The sequence below is a fragment of the Gallus gallus genome, chromosome 1 (assembly GCF_016699485.2).
Source record: "Gallus gallus isolate bGalGal1 chromosome 1, bGalGal1.mat.broiler.GRCg7b, whole genome shotgun sequence".
NCBI lineage: Eukaryota > Metazoa > Chordata > Aves > Galliformes > Phasianidae > Gallus > Gallus gallus.
In genome coordinates, this window is record NC_052532.1 from 44,412,801 (window position 1) to 44,437,457 (window position 24,657).

General features: G+C 39.7%; 1 long non-coding RNA gene across 3 annotated transcripts in view; it reads right to left on the reverse strand.

The window, feature by feature from the left end:
- LOC121109066 overlaps positions 1–14,462 on the reverse strand; it is a 45,687-nt gene extending 31,225 nt beyond the window's left edge. Inside the window, exons 1-2 of one of the 3 annotated variants that reach the window (XR_006933778.1) lie at positions 10,802–14,462; positions 1–846 (exon numbers count right to left, since the gene is read on the reverse strand). The exon at positions 1–846 is cut by the window's left edge and continues 22,397 nt beyond it. This is a non-coding gene — a long non-coding RNA (uncharacterized LOC121109066). The other 2 variants (XR_006933777.1, XR_006933776.1) reach the window with 2 other exon arrangements.
- Between the last annotated feature and the right edge of the window lie 10,195 nt (positions 14,463–24,657).

The following is a 24,657-nucleotide window of genomic DNA, read 5'->3' on the forward strand; positions in this document are numbered from 1 at the left end:
GTCTCCTTGTGATTCAAGCAGAGACCTGTAGCATTTTAAGCCCAGCAAATGGTACAGAAAATTGACTTGATCCAGATAAAACTGAAGTTTTATTTGTCAAAAAATGAACTGGCTGTCAAGGAGATGAGTAAAGTCGAAGGGTTAAAGCAAATTAGTGCTGAGGGAAAGTCAAAGAACAAAACACCACTGCCATTCTTGTGTAAGTAGAGAACATGTGAATGTTTTCTGGCTTCTGCATCATTGCCTGATGAGGGCTGGCCAGCTGCAGAGATGTGCAGGACTGCCACACTCCTCATTGTTGCTTTTGTAACAGCACCACATGTCGTAGTCCACAGCTTTCAATTTTCAGCATGGTGCAGACTCGCAGGACCTTGTAGTGTTCCTCCTAACATGTCGTCACTGCCCATGAGAACAGAATCAAGCCCCCTGTAACAACCTGGCCTTGATTTCTGTAAATGCACACTTGGGAGGAGGGAATGGAAGAGGGGAGAGAAGGGGGCTCTGTTGGCATTGTAATTGTATGAAAATAAATTTGTGATTGTCACCTGTCCAAGATTTTGCTGGGTAAAAATCTTTGGTTTTTTTCTTAGCTCAGAGATGTCCTTGGCTGGAATTTAAGGTTTAGAAATTAGAAAATCAGATCAGGTTTAAATAACAGTTGAAAGCCTTAAATGTCATCTGTATATTAAGTACCACAAAAGTATATCTGCTATTCCACTCCTCTCCCAGCCCCAGGTTAACATCTCAGAGTGATTTCTATGGATTGCATCATCTCAAGATACCTGGTTGCTGCTGCTCTAGTTGATATTTTACCAGCAGTCTGCGTGGTCAGCGTGTATTTCTACCCTGCGTGGTAAAGAAAGCAGAGTTTGTGAGAAAGCCATGGGGCTGGACACTGATAGGAAAACAGATATATAAACATTACATATCTGAATAGCTCCAGATCAGGAGCTAATTTTTAACTGTCAGTGTTGGCAGACATGAGCAAAATGCTGAAGCTATTTATAATCCCAGTTTGCAGGCAGAAAGGTTGGCAGTGTAAGGCCCTTATTTTCTGTTAGGAAAAAAGCCTTTCAGTTAAGGAACAACAGGTTTAAAAAATGCTCAACCACTCCTCCTGAGTAAGGGCCAAGTCCAGCTCCATCCAAGTAAATTTTGGAAGGGGCTGTGAAAGGACTGCCACATTTTCAGGAAGAACAGACTTCTTGCACGAGGGCTTGTGGCAGCTGAGTTTGCATAGAGTTAAACAGTAACAGCCTTTTTGAGAATGAACCCTCCCTCCCCTCCTTCTCCTTCCTTCCACCACCACCACCGGCCTCTCCATGGGATTTGAAAGCAACCAGCAGCCCCCCAGCAACTGGCAGCTGCCACCAGAGATGCAAAGAGCATCCGTCCCCACAGAGCACAGCAGCCCACCGCAGCAAGCTGCATGGTGCAGGTGGGGAGATGCACAGTGCACAGCTCGTGGCCCAGCTGTGGCCAAACCACACCACAGGCAGCAGTCAGCAGGCAGCTCTTCTTTTTATTTATTTATTTATTTATTTATTTATGGAGCAGTCTGATCATAAATAAGAGCAGTAGTTAAAGACAGGTGAGGTGATCTCTGCTCTCCATAAAAGAGTTTTCAGTTGGATTTCACCTCAGGTGGCAAACTCTTGGCTAGAGAAGCTGTTTTCCATTGGATTTTTGTGAAAGAATCAGTAAGATGCTGCATACCTAGATCTTTTTTTTTTTTTTTTTTTTTTTTTTTTAACCAAAAAGAAAAGAGCTTTTCTCCCTTCTGGTAGTTTTTGGTTGTGATAGAAAGCCTTACACGGGAAGTGAGCATTCAGGAGCACACAGCAACCCTGCAGCCATGCTGTGAAGCAGGAGGGGTGGCACCAGTGTGCCATGCTGCCCAGGGTGTCATCTGAAGCAGTTTTATAAGTTGAGCAAGTAACCCCTTGCACGGGTAGCCCATGTCCCACCCAGCCCTGCTCACACCTAGAGAAACCCAGAGCTGGTACCACACAAAAAGCAGCCATGTGTGCCAGACTCAGCCCTGCTTTGCTCCCTCCCTCACCTTCCTTCCCCCTTAAAAACACTTTCTGACCACCAGAAGTCCTGATCTGGGTTAGATGTTGCCCTCCAAGCTTCCTTCAGTAGGAGGTGGTTTCCTGCTGCAGGAAGTCAGAGTTCTCCTTCAACTTCACTGAAGTAAATCGCCTCCTGTTTTTCACCTGCATTTTCAGCAAGACTGCTGAGTTACAGTTTGCAGGTAATTTGTCTTAACAAAATAATAGACAAAATGCTGCCCTTCTATCAGGCTGGGTTTTTTTCTACCGTGCCAAGTGAGTGGCAGAGAGAACAGCCAGCAACTCATCAAAAAGAGCAGTTTGTCTCTGCCCATGGTGCTCTACAATGAGATGGCAGCTTCCATGTCACCCTGCAGAGAACAAACCCTCTCATTTCAGGGAAATGCAATAACAAATTGAAAAGATTTATCGATCCCAGGTGCACCATCCTTTTTTACTTTGTAACCACATAGTCTCACATCTCAAAAGTTTGAGACTCACATCCAGATCCCTCAGAATCCTTACATGAAATTTGGTATTTTATTATCATATCTGTATGCTTTCTTCTCATCTAGTTCAGATAACCACTTCAGATAAACTCCAGTTTTACCCAAATGTCTTCTAACATTGCCAGTAAATCTAAATTTTTTGGATTTCCCCTCTGGAACGGACGACAATGAGGAGTTCCTAGAACAACAACAACAACAACAACAACAACAACAACAAAAAGTTGTATCACACATAAAAACAAAAATCTTACTATATGTAATCAAGTGCCCAAAAAATGACCAAGACGAAATATGTCTTTGTAGGCTGAAATTGTCCTGAAAGCTTTTGGGGAGTCACAAAGACAAAGCCCCTTGACTACAGCAGCTTTGCCCTTGGAGAAGGTTGTCCTCATTTGCTTCCCATCTGTAGCCCAACTCTCTGCCAGGAGTGGTTCACCACATTTTGGACATGTCCATGTAAGGGAATATGACATCTGGGGTGGGGAAAGAGGATGGGGAAAGCATTGCATGGCAGCACAACACTGCGGCTATTCAGTTAAAACATGTGCCAACTTCAGTGGTTTCATCAGGCTGTTTACAAAAAAGGGATATGGAGAGTGAAAAATGCAAATGCTACTGACACTTATAGCATGGGCATCGTGTAAGAAAGAGACTTTATGGGAAAAAAAAAAAACAACAAAAATAACCCAACACCCTGTGTTCTTCACTAAACAATGGGAATCTATTTGTAACATCAATTAAAGGCACTGAGCAAACCAAACTAAGAGGAGGCCTCCAAACTAAGATGGAGGCCTTCCATCCATGCAAATAACTGTTAGCAAAACTTTAGGGATACTTCCATGGGAAAACAAAGTAAAAAGAGTGCATGAACTGTAAATATCTCTCCATACCATTGAAGTGTTTTTCATTCTCATAAAAGTGGAAGCAAAGGAGCTTGGAGTGGGATCATGCAATTTATGGCATAGCACTGTTGGCAGTGGGACTACACCAGTACAAAAGAAAAAAAAAAATTACTAATCACAATCAAAATGAATTGGAGGTGAAGGGAATGAGAACAGGGAAGTCTTAGGATGCCAAAACACAGGATGAGTTGTATATAGGGTTCAGTCTTCCTTGATCACCACGGACACTCTTCAACCATACAGAATGTGAAGTAACGTGAATTATCTTAGCCCACATTCACCGATGTTTATACAGCTGTGCATGCTCTTGCCTTGGCTGTGGCACTGAACATGCATGTATACATTTGCTGCAGTAATGATGAACAGTTAATTAAGATACAGTAGCTGGACTGTAAGTCCAGAGAAATAACTTGCAGAGAAATAAGCCTGGTGGGTATATGTGGAGGAAAGGAAACAATTGGAAGATTTGGAGAAAGTCCACAAGTAAGCAAAGACAATGTCTCCAAGAAGGAAAAGATTGAGAAAACAGAGATTGAAGAAAGAATGGGTCTTGTCAAATATTGCAGTCCTCACAGAAATCATCTATCCATACTAAAACCAGAAAAGAATATATGAGAAATGCTAAGGCAAACCAAAAAGGCATGGAGTCTGTGGGCATGAGATGTATCTAGAAGGAGAGGTGAAGGTACAACCTCCAGACTGTTCTCAGCATATTTTGTTAGGAAGAGCTGATTCTTTTAGATTCAAAGAACGCTGCAGACTGCAGGCATAAATATTTGGCGTAAAAATAGATAGATAGATAGATAGATAGACAGATAGAAAGAAAGAAAGAAAGAAAGAAAGAAAGAAAGAAAGAAAGAAAGAAAGAAAGAAAGAAAGAAAGAAAGAAAGAAAGAAAGAAAGAAAGAAAGAAAGAAAGAAAGAAAGAAAGAATTTTGGAATTGATACCCAAGTTAGCATAAGATACAATTTGGTTTTATGGGGACACTGATATAGCTAAAGCCACTTTTCCCATCTTTAGTCCATCTTTAGGAGATTTATATCAGTGGCATTGCATCACTATATATACCTACAACATTGTAAACACACCCTTGGGGCATCTCACATGAAGCTTTCATCTCTGGCACGCACTGCTCTGCAGCTGGGTACACAACAAAGGCAAGAGGGAGAGAGCCCACTGCTTGGGCAGCAGTGTCTTGTATTTGGAGCCTGAAATTACATTATCCCCCAAATATGTGACATAATCACATCACCATGTATCCCACTGCAAGAATCTCACTCAGTTCTTACAGGTCTTCATGTTGCCCGCCCTGGAAGTATGCTAACAGTCTCTGTGATAAATGCCCAAGGAAGGACTTTTGATAGGAAAGCAGCATTCAACCACCAGAAGTCGGAAAGGGACTTTCTAGTTTTTCAACTGTAGCTATTGCTTCACTCTTGTTTACCCTATTCCTTCTTGTCAGTTTGAATAGGAATTTAAAAGCAGAACTGAATTTTTTTTATATAAACATTTGTGGTAAGTGCTGAGCCACAAGAGTGTCGCAACCAAAACACAGTTGCTCAACGGCACCTGTTAGTGCAATTACTTTGACATAAAATGTGTTCTTTACTGTTGTCTACAGGGAAAACCAGCAGCAACCTGTTACCCTGCAGCTCCAGCTGGCAACAAAATTTGTTACCTTGATCTTGCATAATATTGCAGATGAAAATAACAGAATTCCAGTGATCAAACTTGTTTTTCACTTATTACCGAGTGCAGACTCTAACTCACAACCAGATAATCTTGAGAAATAAGACTAAACCAAGCTGCTTATTTACAGATAAACATTTTCATGGGACTTGAATTTATATGCATCAAGGAAAGTATACCTGAGGGTACATTCTTCCTTTATTTTTTTCCATGGTTGAGTTATTGCTAGAGAGAACACAGAGTTTTAACAGCAGTTATTTATTTCCTTGTGCATTCTTACAAAGAACTTCCACACTCCTAAGTGCTGGACACTCCAAAGCAGTGACTAAAAGCAAAAGGGCAACCTTATAATTAGGATCAGATTAGAAGTTCTGCCGAGTTTCTCCTAAATTACTACCACTGTAAAGTGCAGAGTACAGATGTTACCCATATATTTACGGTTAAAGGGCTTTATTGTTGTTAAAGGCTACTTCTTAGAAGCCTGTAAAAGATAGTTCAAGCATGTAGGAACAAGTCGTGGAGGTTCTAATTCAGTACAGTGGGGCATGGAAAATATTTTCAGGTTTGTAATGTTAAAAAAGGTCTTAGTCTGATAGCTCAAACAGACCCATCTTCTTAGCAGATCTAAAGGGATCCTGAACCATTTAGGGAAGCAAGCAGATGGAATGATTAAATAATATCTATCTATCTCTGAAGTGAAAGAGCATGAGAGATGCTAAAGTTATCACAAAAAAAAATCTTCTTGATCAAGACTTCAGGCTGACTGTCCAAACACCTAGAGTCAAAACTCAGAATAAGCACGAGTTGAGGGCTCCTCTCACAGAAAATACTCAATGACCCATAATGTAAGGTCTTACTGTATGGATGGTAATAGAGTGAGGTCTGCAGAGAAAAGATTCATCCCACCATGTAATGGAAGAGCTTGGAGATGGTGAAATTTAGGTATTTAGGTTGTGTCCAACAGTGTCAAGGAAAACAGAATGAAATAGTAGTCCTGTTACAGACATAAAGGAGGTTCAAGAAGAAATGGAAGTTGAGAAGCCCACAAATGGGTTCACAAATCTATGTCTAGGATCTATTCACAGCAGTGAGTAGGAGACTTGGAAGGTTTGTTGTTCTTTTTTCTATTTTTATACATTCATTTTACCTTCAAAATTGGAAGAGAAAATCTGAAGAAAAAAAAAAAAAGAGCAAAAAGCACACAAAAGGACACCTGAGGGAAAAAGGTTGTTCTTTATAACTTGCAAAGCTAACATTGTATAACAACAGAAGGAATAAATGTCAAAAAAAAAAAAAAAAAAAACATTGTGTACAGTGCTAGTGAAAGGGCATTACTCATAGCCTGATATAAACAACTAACAACTCCCATCTGGCAAGAAAAGTCTTTGCAAAGGGAAATACACTAAAACTCTTGCTGTTGATAACTGAGGCCTGTTATGGGAAATGCCTGCAGGATCCAACTGTGATTGCAGCAGAGGGGAAATGACATGCTCATGTCCAAAATAGCTCAGGGTCCAACAGCATTAGAGGCATTTCAAAATAGCACACATTCAGAAATGAAAAGTAAGTAAAAGTGGACAGTGGGTACAGTGCAGTTCAGGCAGCTGAGCTCTGAGACGGCTCCTTGTACCTGCCTTATTCATGACTGAGCACCTGTGTTGCCATCATTCCTAACACTCTAGCTCCAGAGCAGGGATGAGTGGAGCAAAGAGGTAGTGGTTCAAATGGAAAAGTACAGGTGAGAATCTATGGGAAAATAAAAAGAGGAACTAAAAATAAGGAATTTTATTTAATTCCCGAGAAGAAATTCTCATTCATATAGAGTTTGAGCCAGAGCCCACCGAAGCTAAGAAGAGCCTTGCTGTGAGATTCAGTGGGCTTTGGCTCATGTCCATAGGCTAAACGCTTTCTCTGGCAAGTCTACAGAGTGATTCAGCCTCAAACTGCTCAGCGCAGCCAAACTCAAAGGCCCTATTCATATTCTAAAAAAGGCAACTGGACATCATTCCACGGTCCCAGTTGCACAATTGTCTTCAAACAGGTGGCAGCAACGATATCCGTTGCCAGCCAGAAAACCAAAGAGAAAGTCAGGAGCCTGTGCTAGAGCAAGACTGTACAACTTACATTCATATCATGGAACCAATTTAGCATCTTTCATTGAGATTATTCTCTTTAAAAACACTGGTCAGGCTTTCTATTCCACCACCCCTCTATGATTTCACTGCAGATCTAATATATTCATCTCTTCTTGCAGGAAATCATATTAGCGCGTGGAACTGATACAGCAAACAGTAGTAGTCATGGTAAGACACTTGAGGGGCTTTCCATATACAAGAAGAATGGTAGCTAGAAATTAAACTTATTTGGATAAAGCTGAGAGGATCTTGGAGAAGAGCATGTCACAGAACAGGAATTTCTGGTGGGCAGAAAGCAGATATTTTTATATATTCCCCAAGATGGATGCAAATGAATGGGCATAAAAATACATTATTGGGCTCATCTTTTGTAGGTAGAGGTTTTTCAAAGGTTATAGTTTCCAGATATGATAAAACAAATACCCTAAACCAAATAACCCCAAAACAAACATACACTCTGTGGGGAAGAATGGAGTGATAACAGAGGAAACATGCAGTCAGAGCAGCCAGTCAAACCTCTTCTCAGTGTCTTGTGGCAAGAGAAGGTTGAATTATATACAAACCACACTGGTCTGTGATATACAGAGGCTAAAATGTAAAGAATATACCCCACATTTTGCAACCTCTACACAGAAAATGGCTACTGAGTTTTTTAGCTGGACCAAGTCCTTGTGGTATGTTTCTGTCTCAGGAAATTTAAAGGGAAAAAAACTTCATGATTCACCAACATGATGGGGAAGAGACTAAAAAGTTATAGAAAAAGAAAAGACAATTTGACATTTCCATTTTGACATTTCCATTTTGGCATTTTTTAAATTGGAAGGCTTGTCTGGAAAAGCTGAAATGTTCATTTAATTTTATTTTATAAATGATTTTTTTAATTTTCCTTTCAAAACACCATTATTCTGTTTTAAAATTATCCAGCTAACAAGAAAAAGAAGTTAAAGATCTCACAATTTAAATAAAAGGTTTTGAATTTAGCTTAATTGAATAGTATCTCTTCTACTCGACTCCTCATGCTCCCCACTCACTTTTCAGATTTGAGCCAATAAACAAAAAAACTATGTTATTCACCTATGCTGTTTGAACGAAGACATGGGGTGTCATCTCCCTGCAGCGATGCTCCATGAGAATAGGCAGTATCTTAGTGAGGGAGGAAGACCTCCTTAGGAGAAAAATGCTTCTTAATTCTCTGTTGCTTTCTGCTTGTTGTAAACTGTTCATGCGTAGTTAATGTCTGAAACACATCTTCACCCTCTTAAGACAGTATTCTTTCCCCTTTTCCTCGTACTGCTGTAAATAGCGGGACAATATACCATGGGCCCAATGGGTTCACAACATGGATGATGGTACAGCACAAAGCTGTCCTAAAAACTCCTGGGTGTGAGAAAGCAAATAAAACTAACTTTCCAAAGGATTAAAAGGCCAATATTTGATTGCTGACAGAGAAATCTTGGCCATGATTTAAATCATTGAAAAATTGCCAGTCTTCATTTGGCACAGGAATTCAAGCAAGCACCAGCCTCTCTATGCACAATGTATTTCCTTTTGTCCTAAACTTAATGTAGGAGCATTTTTAGTTTCTTTCTTTCTTTTTTTTTTTCTTTTTTTTTTTTTTCCTGGGCAAGGACACAAGAAGGAAGTCTCCATTCTGTGGCAATAGGTACATGTAGGAACTTGTTGAGGGAGAAACAATGAACTGAATTCCTATTTGCATTTCTTCTGCAGTTTGGCTGTTTTAGTGCTTCTAGAGTTCTGTAAGTTTTTATAAAGAGTTCCATAAGTTTTCCCATTTACGCTCTTTGTTATCTGTCACAGAGAAAAGCATCTTGAAGAACTTGCCTGCTGTTAGATAAAAAAGCCAAAATTCAGTGCGTGATACACATTTGCATTTAATAGAGTTTGCTACAAACCCTTCCAAAGCAGGAAGAAAAGGAATTTTAAAAAATCTAGGTAAGCAAAGGAGTATATCACACAGCTATGCTCCAAATATTCCCCCCTCGAGCTCTGCTTCAGCTTGGTAGAAATGAAAACAATTTTTTTCCCATCCCCCTTCTCTCTCTCTGGCTGTGAGTAGAACAGGCTAGCAGAAAGAAAATTCCCCTGGTGAACTGTAACCCATGTTTAATAGTCTTGAGGCCAAATTATACAACTGAATCAACATCCTTTGATCTCTTACTATCACTCTTCTATAATTGCATCTCACATAAATCACTCAGCTTTCTCCAAATTCAACCCATTCCATTATAAACACACCCAGTCCGCTGTGGAGTTCTAGTCTTGTCTCTGAGGTCCTACCGACCTGACAGAAGGCACATTGACCTTGCCCAGGGAAAAGGACAATGGCAGGTTGTACAGGTTTGCTTTCCCAGGCAATTCTAGACATACAAGAAATTTATAACTGAGAAGTTTAAACATGTTATAAGAATATAAACATGCTGTATATAGTACATAGTAATATGTCCTAACAGGAACACTTGCAAAAGCTTTGGCAAACAATCAAACAGCATTAAAAAGCTGTCTTTCCTCACCCCACATTGTAATGTTTTTGGTTTCTTGTTGTCAAATTGAATGACTACATGAAATAACAAGAGTTGAAGGGAAAAGGTGTACTGGAGAGCCCCTCCAATCACACACTAGATCTGCAGACAATAAATTTTGTCCAGGCATATGGTCTATTGTGTCACATCTCTACTGTATTCTATTCATACATACTTGAAGTGCATTAAAACAATGCTAATGTTGCAGAGTCAGCATGCAAAAAGATGAAAATGCCAGAATTAAAGCTGCCTGGGCAACATCAATCCAGCCCACTGATGTGAATGTGCTGAGATGCAGGCTTACTTACATAACCTCACATCTCTTCCCCACCCTCTCCCAGCCTGCCTGCTATTCAGCACACGCAGGAGACTCAACAAGCAGCCATATCACATTTGTTTTATATTTTCTTTGGGAGAGTTGATTACACTCAAGAGGAATGCACACGTACTCTGGCAGTGAGTTTTTCAGATGGCTGCTGCCAGCAAGGAACCTGGCAATTTATCCCAGTCTGCAGATATCAATAATGCACAGGAGAAGACCGTAGGCTCTTGACCTGACCCTTCATGCCCTGACTAAACTGTCCTGTTCCTGTCTCTCTCCTCCCTATGCCTTCTATGCTTTTTCTCTCAGTTCCAACCTTCCCACTCCAACAACAAAACATTCTCTCCTACTGTATTTGCAGTTGCAGTCCTCTCCACATTTTCCATGCAAATACCCTTCATTCCCAGCCCAGCTTTCCTTATTAAATTTTCAGGCCTTCCCAAAGGCTTTATTCTGGTCTTACCTTCCCCACTCCTGATATTTCTACTTTTCACCACCAAGCATTTCCAGCTTACCTTTCATGATTTTTATCTAAGAAAGTAACCCCTAACCACAACCAAGCTTGAGCCTTAGTTCTTGATCATGCCTTATACAAGGCAAACCTACTCCTCTTCCAGCCCACCTGAACAGTCAAAAGAAATTTCCTTACCTCCCACAAGGGCTCCAGGCAGCAGGGTAGCTCCCTTCAACTGGGAAAAATGCACCTGAGAAAATCTTGATTTAAGCAAGGCACCCTGGAGATAGTGCCCATCTGCTATCAACAGATTTTTTTTTTCCAAATTTTTCTCTTTTTCTTCCATTTCTACCTTTTCTCCTTTTTTTTTTTCCTTCTTTTTTTTTCTTTTTTTTTTCCTCCTTTGTCCCTTTTCCCTATTTTCTAAGAATTTAGCTGCCAAACCTTAACAAGTCTCAGTAGAGCACATGTAAAGAGGTTTTTCAAAATGTTCACATTGGCTAACACCAGCCAACTTGTCCAGTGGAAAAGAAGGCAAAAAGATAATTCCTTAAAAGAGAAAAAAGCATACTATGCTTCAGGATGCCATTTCAGAGCTACAGAGGCCCAATACTTCCCCAACCAACTCATTGAGTGGTTGAGGGTTTTTTGCTTTTTACTCAGAAAAATATCTTTTCTCTTAAAAGTGTTTTTTAAAAGTGGCTTAACTATTCTGTCTTGAAAGTTTTTTCCAGAAATATTCCACCCAAGGCAGATAGCCATTATGGAAAATTTCATGCAGACATATTTCATTAGAAATATATTTGTGGACCCACAAAATCTAAACATTACACTCAAACGATCATCCTGCTTCTGCTCTACCTCCCTCCAAAATACTTTAGTTTCTTAATCAAAACAGATTTCATTTTTCCCTCAGACAAGTGTAATTTCTATATTTTGTCACAACTGGGCAAGATGTTTTTTTCCCCCTTGAAAACTCAGTTACTGGCAAATGGAAATTTGGCTCACTGTAAAGCACTTGAGATAACTCAAATAAAACCATGTGTATCCATCACACTTCTGATACTCAAGAGTATCAACTAACTCTGAGAGAGATGCAATTCAGGAACCCCTCCAGCAAGCCTACACACAATGGTTTGGAAACATTCCCAGATTTTTTTGCTGCAGCTTAGTTTGGCTGACATGCACTTTGGAAAAAAAAAAAAAAAAAGTGCACTTGTTCTTGCGTAGGTAGGCCTACATGTTAAATTTTACCATTTGAAAAGTCAGTAAGATTAAATATGTGAACAAATATTTGAAGAGGTGAAGCCTAAACTATCTTCTGATGGAAGTACAGGAGAATATTTATGATCTTGTTGACATCTCTTTCTCTCCAGATACTACAAAGGCTATGTGGACTCTGTAGAGACTTACATATTAATTATCAACTACAGCCTCTGTGTTTTCATTTCTTTTCTCCTTTCGTCCTTTTTCTAGCTGATGACTGGTAGCTTTACTTTGCTCTCATTTTAGGAGTGCCTGCATCTCAAAGAATGCTGCTTAGATTTTCTTGCAGCAGAGAGAGTCTTCCAGTCAGACCCATTTCTTCTGGAAGAAAGCCCAAAGATTCACAGAAACTTACCACATCTAAGTGGATCTGAGCAATTGAAATACCCTTGAGGAGTTCTCCTGAGCTAGGCTGCTCAAGAGAGCTTACAGCTCAAAAGCAATTACCAGATATTTCCAGAAGAAACATTGACCTGGTGCACAAAGGTACACTACCACATCAGTGAGAGAACGTTTTTAGGCTGATTTGAAAATAAAAAATAAGAAAGAAGAAACGTCCTGTTTTGGTGGTGGTTGGTAGTTTTTTGGTGGTGGTGGTAGTTTTTTGGTGGTGGTGGTAGTTTTTTGTTGGTGGTGATTTTTTAACTGGATTCCAATAATTATGTTTTCCTCACTTCTTCTTTGGAAATGAAACACCTAAATGCATTGTTTTTGAAGAAGATTATCAAATGCTTTGTGGACTCCAGCAGATAAGACACTGTGACACAGTCGGTCGTAGATTTGCTGGCATAAGTAGGCTAAATTTCCACAGAGGCTGCACTGGAAGAAACTCTTTGAAGTCAGTCCTACAGTAGATTTTGAATCTTCCTCCCAAGAGAAAGAAATCAAATGCCCTGCATCTCTGACAGACTCTGGACAGGAGAGAAAACTCATATTGAACTTAGAGAATAGGGCATAATCCACTGAAGCAAATACATGCTATCATAGGAAACTAAATTTATTTAAGGTATTTATATTAACAAATAAATAAATTAAAGTAGAATTAGCATCAAAAGCACATGGAGGATCAAACAGTGTACTGTGTTTATAATCAATTTATTAATATAAACAGCTTCAGATGTTCAAAGAAGTGATGCAGTATTAGAACCTGCAGTGGAATGGAGGCTGGAATGAGCCCAGGCTGCAGCTCACACAGTGGAGAAGGTTTCACTAAGGCCATGTATGGAGACCATTGCCACATTGGCTTGGAAAGAGAGTAGAACCCATTCCTTGTGTTGTTTCAGCAACCCCAGATGTGAAAAGAGTCACCACATCAATAGAGAAAACAATGAAAGGTTGAGAGGACTGTTAAAAACTGAAATGGCCAGAGACTAGCAAAGATGAGCAATGTAAACAAACCCAGAAAACCATTCAGTCAGACTGTTAGAGTGAGGAGAATGATGAATACTAGTGTGCCTTTGCAAAATGTGAGGCAAATACAGAATTGCACAGAAATTAACTCTTTCCCCATTGATGTTCCTGTTCTGAACATCTTGTCCAATTCCGAAATAAAACCTGAAGCACTTGCAGAGATCTTTGGCTTTAGCTGTCATTGTGACCATTCACCTTCTTGCTCAGTAAAGGTCTTAAAGCTTCAGGTTTGAATAACTGAAACATAACAACCTAAAATCAGTAAAAGCACTAGATGATCTGAAAGGTCCCTTCCAACCCAAACTATTCTATGAAAAGAACTGAAATTTGGTATGAATAACAGGTCTCATGGGAGGTTACTTAATCTATGGCATTTCATATCCATTCCTCTCTCTCTCTTATCTACCAAGAAGCTCAAAAAAAGAAAACACATTTTTGGAAAGTATTAGTAGGAAGAAAGTCCCACATTAGAGACAATAATAAAGAAAATTGCAGGAAAGCTGGCTCCCCATTAAGGATATGGCAACAACCAATCAATCAGCAGTAAAATGTAAACAGGCAGAAAGCTCAATAACAGAGAAATTACAGAAGTTTGTAAATCACTCAAATCAAGAAAGAAGCCACTTGATTAGCAGATCTAAGGAGGACCAAACTACATCTGGTAGATAAATTCAAAGAATTATTGAGCTGAGAACCACAACACCTTGGAACGATTTATGCTCAGGAAATACTGAGTGCATGCATACAGTCCCACTGAGCTCATGGCATTGCAGGGCTGAGACCTGAATTTGGATTTGAATTTCACACTCAAGTTCTTGCAAATATAAGTTCATACATATTGGCAGAAAGAGCAAGCTAGTTTCATATGTCCCGATTCTAATGCTCATCCTGTACTTATAGCAGACACATCTAGACACACAAAAATTCTTGCCTGCAGTGACTATCAAAAATTAAAATACTTCTTTTTTCTGAACTGTGAGAGAAAGAGTCTATTGCAGTTCACTTGATTTTTTGGGGGAGAACAGTACAGGTTAATATTTTGCCTGATCCACTGCAAAGAACTAATAGACGTAAAAACTGTGCAGCTGCCCCTGTTAATCTGAGAACAAATCACAAAGGAAGGTGTAAACAAAAGGCAGGTGAGTTCTCAAATGAACAATTAGGAGGAGGACAAACAGGGAAAAAAAAAAAAAAAAAAAAAAGGTGAAGCAATCTACCAAGCCTCTTCAACAGAATTTAATCAGAAAAGCAGTTTAGGACAGAGCAGCAAATCTACTGAAAACAAAGTTTCAAATAGCAAACACCAATAAAAGTACAATATAAATAATAGCCTCAAGGCCAAAGTCGAGAGATCAGTGGAGCAATCAAAAAGAGCCAGAAACAAACAATTGCAAGTCTGTGAAGCAGTCTGTCAAGCAAACAGCTCTTGAAACCAGATTTGGAAAGCAAGCTTTGTGGAAGGAACAGTCGAAGGCTGACTGATAGAGCCAATATACCCACCCGGGCTGGATTTCTTTGTGAACATCAATCTCATGAAGCTAAGACTTTTCCTAAAAAGCATTTACACAGCGCTAGGATAAGTGATCATAAGGAACAGATCAGAAGTTTACTGCCATAATCTCTGTATTAAATAGAGCTATTCCCACTTGGCGCTGGTGATTTTTGTGACATTAACTCATGCTTGCTCTTAGGAAATCTATTGGAGCTGCACTGTAGCATACAGTATGCATTAGCCTAAGCGACAATAATCAATATGCCTTTGACATACAGTCACTGAAAGTATGCACTGATATTCAGAAATCTTGCCTAAGGTATGCATCTGGGTACTTATTTGAGACAAGGTATGCAAAACATCCCTTCTTTTAGTCTTCTGTCTCCTCTCAAATTGATGAGGTTTGGAGGATACCACAGCTCTCAGGCAATCTCCTGCTCTGAGATGTATGCTGCATAACATGACCAGTTGGTCAGAACATGACCCTGCACTGGTCTGTCAGACTGTAGCATCCAGGACAGCAATGTTTTGGAATAAACCAGCCCTTGAGACCAGATAGTTGGCAAGTTGTATTTTATAATGGTTCATAAGCATTCCAGAACTTTACCTTCAAAAATAATCATTTCCTGCAGAATAATAAAAGCCAGAGTTGATCTCTCTTTCCCCACAATACTTATTCTGACAGATTTTGCTTTCTCAGCCACTTGTTCTGTGACGAGGCCTTGTTTCCAGCCCAGCACCGCACCTCCACTGGGGCATGCTGTGCTGTCCCCTGGCAGTGGGAAGGCACAGGGCCACCCAGTGTGAGGCCTTCCAAACCCCATGGTGGGGATAGTGGCACTGGGGTGACAGAATTAACACTGCGTGTAGATCTGTGCACCCCACTGTTATATTATGAACATGGGATCATTTAATGGGGGGATAAGAAACTTTTCACTGTGTTTGAGAAATAAATCCCCAACTGTTTCAAGGCTCCTGAAGTAGGGTTTTCATGTTTGTCAGTGTCTGCTTCCTATTTTGGGTCTTTGTAATTTAGCCTGCCCCACACTTAGGTCTGGAGCAGCTGAGAGAAAAGTCTGCCTATGCTTGTTTTTTATTGCTCATGGAGCCAAGCCACAAGCTAGTTCTCCCCAAAATGGACTGACCCATGAAGGCACAACTGATAGACTGCAGTAAAAAAATACAGCTCATTTTAAAGCATATGCAAGAGCAGTGTCTCTTCAAGCAGCATGACCTTGTGGCTTTTTTTAACATTTCTAGGACAGAGCCTGCAAGGTTAATGTGTTAAGACAGTAAAACTTTCCCTTTGCCTTGGGCACATCCCTGCTATTCAGCCAGGCAAATAATACCCCACCTACAGCAGCCTACCCAGCAGCACGGTGCTGCACGGCAACAAGACTCTGTTTCTTCCCGGCTTCTTGTCTCCTTGGGACTGACACTGCCTGGGCGCTGAATAGCCTGGTGGGGAGAGTTCAATGCAGGGTTTGCACTTTCCCAGCCATTAGCCAGCTGCCACTGCATTTCATTATCTTAGGGGGGGCTTTTGTACATCAAAGAGACTTCCAAACAGTGTGATGAAGTGGAAGTAACCGAGCTTGGTCCACGTTGCGAGTCGCGGTATTATTTATTGTTGTTATTTTTTGCGCCTGTATCATGCCATCTGGCCTGCTGACTATAAAGGCCGGTGATGGAAAAAAGACCCAACACACCCCTCTCCATTTCTTGGAGCGAATCCTGCGGCACAGCCGGGCCACAGAGCAACTGCCCCTTGTTATCAGGCCTCACCATTGTTTGGCACAGGGAGCCCTCCAAAAAGCAAGGGGGGAAAACAAAGGTAGCGCACAGGATCTCGTGTGAAAACAAAGTAAGCAGACCATGAAAAGCAGCGCTGAGATGGCTTTTTCTTTGCTTTCTTTCCAACATAGCCAAGAAGAAAAAAGAGCTGAAAAAGGTTTTCTTTCAGTCTTCTAAAGGAGTAGCCTGTGAACAAGCCAAGGTATTGGGGCCTGCATCAAACCGCCTCAGATCGGTGTTCAGCTGGTCTAACTTACTTCATCTTTTGTCTCATTACAGCTCTCTGAATAACAAAAGCCCATATGGTTAGTAATTCATTGTGCTTCTCCAAGGGGTTTGAAATCTACTTTCGATTACCAGATATCTCTAATTGATACATTCGTAAAATCTTGAGTACTACATTAAAAGGTGCAAGAAAAGTGAAATCGCTCTGTCACACTGCTTCAGTAGGAGTTATAAGTGCATATGTGATTCATGTTGCAATCTGGTGTGATGGATCAGTTTTACAGACCACTATACTACAGCACTACACGATGCTAGTGTGCACTAGAGCACATTTCTGCCTTCCTACCCATGCTGCACCTGCCTGCTACCAAAACACACTGTTACCAGGAAAATAAACTCAATGAGAAATGCTCAAACTTCTATAGCAACGTTTTATGACATAGCTGTTTTAACTAAAGAAGTATTTTACTGTCATGCAGCCATTAACTTGAGTCTTTAAAAACACTGTAGTTTAACTGTGAATAAGGAAGTGCAATTGACCATGTCAGGGCTTAAAAAATGTCCCAGACATGCAGTTTATCACATGCAGACTATTGGTTCTCTTTTTTTACAAAATCATATTGGTGTTTTACATTTTTGATTGCTTGCTATGAAAAGAAATACTTGTTATGGTGAATGGTGATGTGTACAGCCTTTATTCTATAAACCAGATTTTGTAAATAAAATTTCTGCTCATACAAACTGCAAAGATGTGCGTGCATGAAAAAGTTTACAATACTAGGATCAAATTTTGCAGCCCTTTAGCGGGCTTGGTTAACTTCATTTCAGATTGGCACGTACAACACTGAGACAGCATAGGATTTTTAATTCAGTCCTGAAGTCTTCTGCTCTGTGTCTACTGCAGCGACCTGTAGCTGTGAAGTCTCTTCCTGTAAGCTAACAATGAGATTGCTATCCGAAGCTGGCTTGGAAATAGTAGTTAGAGAAGTCAAGCTCCTGGCAGCCAACATCAAAAAACAAAAATCCCTGACCTTGACTTTTCTCAATAAAAAACCCTTTTCCTGCTGTTTTTGAATGAAAGAATGAAAGAGAACCAGCAAATAATATAGCAGTCACTTTCTTCTGAAAAGATAAAACAAATTTGTTTTATTTCTATATAGAGTCTGCTGCCCAAGTACAAAGACAGCAAGCAATGCTGGAAAACTCTTAAAAATCATAACTTAAGCTGGATAAAGTCTCTTGAACAAATAATAAGCCAAAAATTTTCTGAACTTTTGCAATTTGCTTGGAAAATTTGTTCTCACTTCCTTGCTACTGCATTGTGAAGAAAGCATTTATTTTTATTAGGAGGTTATGCATTTCACTTAAAATAAAGCCACATTTTATATGCTGTGTTCTGCTTGTACTCCTACTCTCTTGGCCTTCTTTGTAATGGGATTGAACAGCTGCTGGTACACAGCTCCATTTTCAGGCTGCACAGAGATAACCTTCCCCATTTTAGAGCACAGCAGGCAGTCTGTCTTGAGTAACCAACCTAGTGTCATGCAAATGGAGAGAGTCCCAAATAAAGAAGGTATTTGCACATTTTTAGAAGTATGAATAAGCTAGGCACACTCAGTATGTCTCCACCAGATAGATTTCTGAAGTGCTCTGAGTGAGTTCCCTGGACATATTTCAACTCCTGAGGTTGGGGCACAGGTTCATAGTGCACCGAGATCCTCATGGAGCAGGGAGAGGAGAGCGCTCAGCCTTGGCACAGAGTTTGTCTGTGGGAGAGACCAATTTCATCCTCTGATAAACTGGATTAGAACACAGTCAATGTTCTTCCAGCTGGGCTGCTCACCTGGCACAGGCCAATCCCCATCCCACCAGAGGACAGTGGCAGCTGAGTATGTGAGCCCTGTGTTCTCTGCCCAACCACAGGCTCTCCACCAGCAGCAATGCTGCCAGCTGAGGACCAGCTTATAGCTTGCCTAAGCACATTTACCCTGAGGAGCACAGTGCTCTCCAGTCCCAACTCCCATGGGCCCTCCATGGCCATTGTATGGAGGCCTGGCTCTGCCAGTGGGCTCAGAGCAATCCAGACTGCTGCTGGGGCATGGCTGTGGAGAACAGAGGCCAATCCAGTGTTTCTTTGCTGGAAGTACAGAAGAACTAAAAAAAGAAAACTCAAGCAGAACTGCATTCAGAGCAATGCAAGAGAAAGAGAAAAGTAGGAATGCAGCAGTTCTCAGGATGGCCTACCACACCATGCAGCAGTGTGGCTGAGAGCTGGGTCAGCAGGCCCTGAATCTGATGGTCAGAGGGAAAAGGGAGCTGAAATAATGCAACCTCTTCACCAAAACAACAATAAAATTAGGCTCCTGTGTGAAGACATATTTCCTTTACATTAGAATATCATTAAATAGCAAGAAAGCAAGGACTAAAGATAACAGGAGTTCTCCCTTTGTTTCAGATGTGGTAAACTAGAAGCAGCTTTCTTTAGCTGTGTGTTTCATTAAAGGTCACCGTGAGGAGTGAATCCTTCATCTAAACTTTTCAGCTATTTCCATGCAGTGTCACTGTCTGGACAGCCTCCCTAACACATCAGCAGCTAATGAGCAATGACAGTAAGTTATGAGGCACAATTCAAGGAAACAAAAACAAAAATGGAAGGATGTGAATTCTATAGAGCACACAAAGAAAAATGGGTGGGACGCTCATTTCCTCAAATTGTGTATCAGCTTCATAAATTAGCTACAAATTATCCCACACTAAAGGGTTAGGGTATCATCTCACATCCCACCTTTGTGTTCTTTTTCCAGTGCTCCACTGTGGGATGAGGTCTTTACTACTTCTATGTGAAGAACTACTTTTTTTTCTTCCATATTTTGGAACATAGAATTCATGTATTGAAATGAGTCGGCACTGGTCTTGCAGCACATAAAAACAACAGATGATTTCAGAATATATGAAAGAAAGAAATCACAATGCAAATTTACACAAATTTGTGCTCAAATGGTAATGCTTAACAGTGCTTTTATCAGGATAACAAATTATTGATGAATGACATCTTGAAAACAAAATGCATTTTTCATACAAAATTTTAGAGCAGCTTTCTGTAGGAGTGTCTTAACTCCTGAATCATTTATATATATATATATATATTGAAATGTTCTAGTTTTAGTTTCCATCTTACTTCATTGTCCCTTTCTTCTGTAAAAGCATAACGATAAAATAACCACAACATTTTCTCTTTCATTTCTTATAGCTTTACTTAAGAAATGATTTTTTTCCATCCACACTTTTGGTTTCTACATTCAAGTATCATGTATGTCCTCTGCAGTCTTTACAATAGTACAAAATGCTGTTTTGCATTGTTGTACTGTAGACAGGATGTAAAAAATGTGTTTGCTTTTAATGCTTGCAGTTTTCAGCCATTAGGCTGACTTTTTTCATTTTATGTATGAAATAAGGAAAATCCTGAATTCATTTAAAGAAAACAATTACTTGTTTGGTATCAAAATATTTGAGACATTGGTGAGATGCAGGTGTTCCAGGGCACACTGAATTATTCTGTGTAAAAATATTGATTTACAAACATGATACATATATAATTTTCTTCATAAATATGATCTCTTAGAATATTGATATATATATATATATTGTTTGTTTGTTTGTTTCCTACGGTAACATTTTCTAAGAAAACATCTATGTGTTTAGGAAATATTTAATTTATGTTACTGTAGGATAGATTTATTAAATACCACATCACCATTAGAGCAAAAAATAATATATATATATTATTAAATGAAATAAACCCTGTCTCTAGAACAGGAAGAGCTGCAGAGAGATACAATAAGCAGTTTTGTCTTAAAAGACTGAACAATAAGCATATAGCACAGTATTTCAAGACAAAGTAAAATGAATGATTTTTTTTTCCATTGTTTGAGTTTTAAAAATAGATGCAAATTCAGAGTTAATCAAATCTAGAAACAAATTAAACTGCTCTGTATCAAAATAAATGTAGTTTGACAATGTTAAACAGATAGCCAGGATCTGCTGGGAATACATACCTTGGTTTCATTTGATTGACCTCATATCATCACTATGGCATGTAACTGCACCTGACAGGCCATTGATTCAGCAGTATGTAAAGTGGATCCTTAAGGAAATAGCTTGGCAGAGAGCAGCTTCCCATGTTTTTCAAATTCCCACAGCAAAATTCAAGTCCCTAACATAGGATTCATTACATACAGACAGGAAAGAAAAACAACACTCTTACAAAAGACTCTATACATAGAAAAGATTCTTAGCAACAGCCCCACCTGTCAATTAACAGATTTCAGGGCTCTGAGAATAAAAATGACAGATCAATATTGATTTCAAATTTCAGAATGAAAAATTCAATATATATATATATATATATTTATCTCTTTCCAGTCCAGAATTCACCCCAGAGCTGCAATAACTTTAATACTTTTCATTCTTGGTCCTCCTCGATAATTTTGCCAGAAGTCTGCAGCACAGCCATGTGCACGATAATGAAACCAAATCAGTGAGCTCTTTATTCTGCTTCCACAAAGGCAATTTTACTCCACTCTGTGCCATCAAATGTACCACAATGTTTTCATCACCAAGTTAAAGGGAGTATGCCTAATGGCTTATACAGTCCTACTGCACAAGAACCCTATTCAAACATTTGCTCAAGTCATGCATGGTTTTGGTCACATGCATAATAGCCTACAGACAAAGGCACAAGATACAAGGAGGGCTTTATGCATCAAACTGAACATAGTATTTCCCCATGCTAATACTATGTAAACAACAGAGTGCTGCAGGATATCATATGAACATGATTTTTTTGTGATAGAGAAAGAATGATTAATTGATATCTAAAAGCTGTAGTACCTGTGTCTGGAGAGAACAAACACATAAAAGCAAGAATGAGAGACAAAACATAATGTCAGATGTTAACGTAATAAAAAGTAAAAGTACATGCTTATAATAAACCAAATAATATTACTTCACAGAGCTTAATCAAAAAACTTTTTGTAAAATATGAAAGAGAAAGCAGTTTTTGCTGCTTTATTAGACAGATGGACGTGCTCACAATTTCTGGAAGAGACATAAGTAGGTAAAACTTCACTACATATTGAAAGAACAGTGTTGAGTGATAACATCCTTCAGTACTCAAAGCCTGCATAAAGCCTCACGCATTAACATGGGGCTACTGTTCTGGAGTCAACACCACCCATACTGTGTTACCCCAAGAGGCAAGAGAAGGGAAAGGGAAATCATTAGGCAAACTCATCAGTTGATGCAAGCTGACAGAGCCTCCTTGTTCACAATGGCTATAGCTGCACTTCACAGTAGCAAACAAAGACGACTACAAAACTGCGAGTGAAGCCAAAGTAATCTGATCATCTTCATTGGCTGGACATGCAACTCTTTTATGAATCTTAGAGGACAGATCCCAGTCAACAGGCTTGTCACAAACCAGATGCCTACTCAGTAACAAAGGGCTGCTTTGGGGAAAAACTATGTCATTTTCCAAGCTAAAAGCAAACGAGCCATGGGGGATGCAGTACTATGGATCATGTTCTTCTTTCCATCAAGAAGAAAATATATAATGTGCTTCTTCCACATAGTTCAATTATAAAATTAAATGATTAGAAAAGCCCATTCTTTGGATCTTACTGAAACAAAATGCTGCCTTGGAACATGCATAAAACATACACTTAAAATATGCCATCTGTGGACCTTGAAGCACACAATGCATGAGATCAGTACTGGTATTCTCATTCTCCAAGAGGACATCATGACAAGGGAAGTAAACTAGCCTAAATCCTTCAGTAGTCTGAAAACAAAGCCAGAACTAGACCTAAACCTCTGAGTGCAGGTATCATGCCTACAAGAATGCATCATTTCCCTCAACAAGAGACTGGGAACCCAGCTGACAATGACCACTCCATGGCAAAGAGCACGATAACTGTATGAAGCAGTGCTAAGTGAAAGTTCAGTGAATATTGGTTTAAATGGTAATTCTTAGAAATGGAAACTGTCATGGGAATGGGTTGTTTTGGTCTAAATAAATTTCTTGGGACCAGAATAAAAGTTTGATTAAAAATAAATGAAAGGGACAGAGATCCCCAAAACAGCTTCGCAGTTTCAACCCTCATGCAAAGTGTGAGTATTTCCCAGTGGATATTTCATATTCCAGCAGTCTTCTTGCAGACACAGAGGACAGAATGGGGGTGTGAGGGAATGGAAGATGTGATCCAGCTTGAGCATTCTGCCTCCTGATCACAACGTTCCTAGCTGCTCGGGTGTATTTGTATCTGGTGCGAGTGTGGCCTACAGTGTCAGGAGGACCGAATTTCCAAAACTGTGCTTTTCAGATATTCTTCCAAGTGCTAATGCTAAATGATCTTTATTTTCATGGGAATAAGAGGTCAATTTCCCAAAAAAGAAAACCCCAAATGACAAACAAGACAAACAAAAAAAGAAGCCCTTGTCCGGTAGCAGAATACAGGATGGTGCACCCTCAGCAGGAAGTAGTGCTGCTGATCTGTCAGTTAGATACCAGCACTGCCCTTAGCAGAGTGTTTTGTAGGATAGCTATCTGACTGCTGCACGCACATATACACCCTCTTCTAAAGGAACATAACTATCTTACCCAGTGTACTTTTGCTTTTCCTATCTTTCATATACTGCTACAAAACCAGAGCCTTGTTAGGAGATTATCTCTATTTACCAACACATGTAGTGTGTTTTATTGTCAGCATAGTTCTCAGAACATCCATTTGTGTGCACTAGCGTTTTAAAATTTCAACAGAAAACTTAACTGTGTAGTAGGAAGTAGCAATATCTATAGATTAACCTCCAGAATTTAAAATAGCAGAAAGATTCAGCGATGTTACATGCAAGATACCCCTACAGACAGAGCTGAGTCAGAGCTGGGGCAGAGGCTGTGTCTGTGTTGAGGGTGAGCTGATGTCAGAACCTAGGCTGTGGCCCAGAGAGCCTGCAGTCCCCAGAGCCTGTTCTACCCCTTGCCATATCTTCGTTTTTCCCATTTCCAGTTGGGAACAGTTGATTGACAGTGCTCTGACCACCTGGTACTAGGAACAGAAGCAAAGCAGGAAAACTGCCAGGACCACAGATTTCTGCCATTTCATCCAGTGCCAGTTTAACCAATGGGTATACCGCATGTGGTTACAAGTCCTAGCTCACTTCCCAGAGCTGGGCCTCAATAGCATATAACAAGAGTCATGACACCATTTGCAGAACATCTAAGCTTGTTTTGGGGGTTTGAACAAGGCAAATGGAAGAGTGTTAAAGCTGGAAACTAAGGTTTTGACCTTGGCTTAACTTTTGTGACCACATACCTAGATACACCTAGATACAACTGCCAGCATCTTTATATACGATTTCACAGGGCATGTTGGTGAATTCACCTAATGATTGCTTTCTTAGTGCAGATAGAAGCAAATTAACTAATGAGTGAAATTTCCTATTAGCTCTTAAGGTTATGCTCTGTGGAATGAAAATACAGTCTGTCTGAAAGTCAGCAAAGATATTATCATAAGCTTTATTGAATTGGTCCTCAGGTTATAAGAACTACAAAATACATGAAGAAGTAGTTTTTCATTTTCTTTAGAGGTTTAGGGAAAATCACAAGAACACAGGTGATTTTACAACTGAAGTTTTATTGTTGAGATACTTTTTCTTTGTTTGCAGAAGAGAAAAAAATGCAAATGCTAAGTACCTCTTTCAGAGATACCAAATACTTTGCAGATTTGGATTAAACTGAGTGAATTAAATATGACAGGTTGAAATGAAAAGCATCAGAAACAAAGAAAACTTTGCTTTCAACATTTGC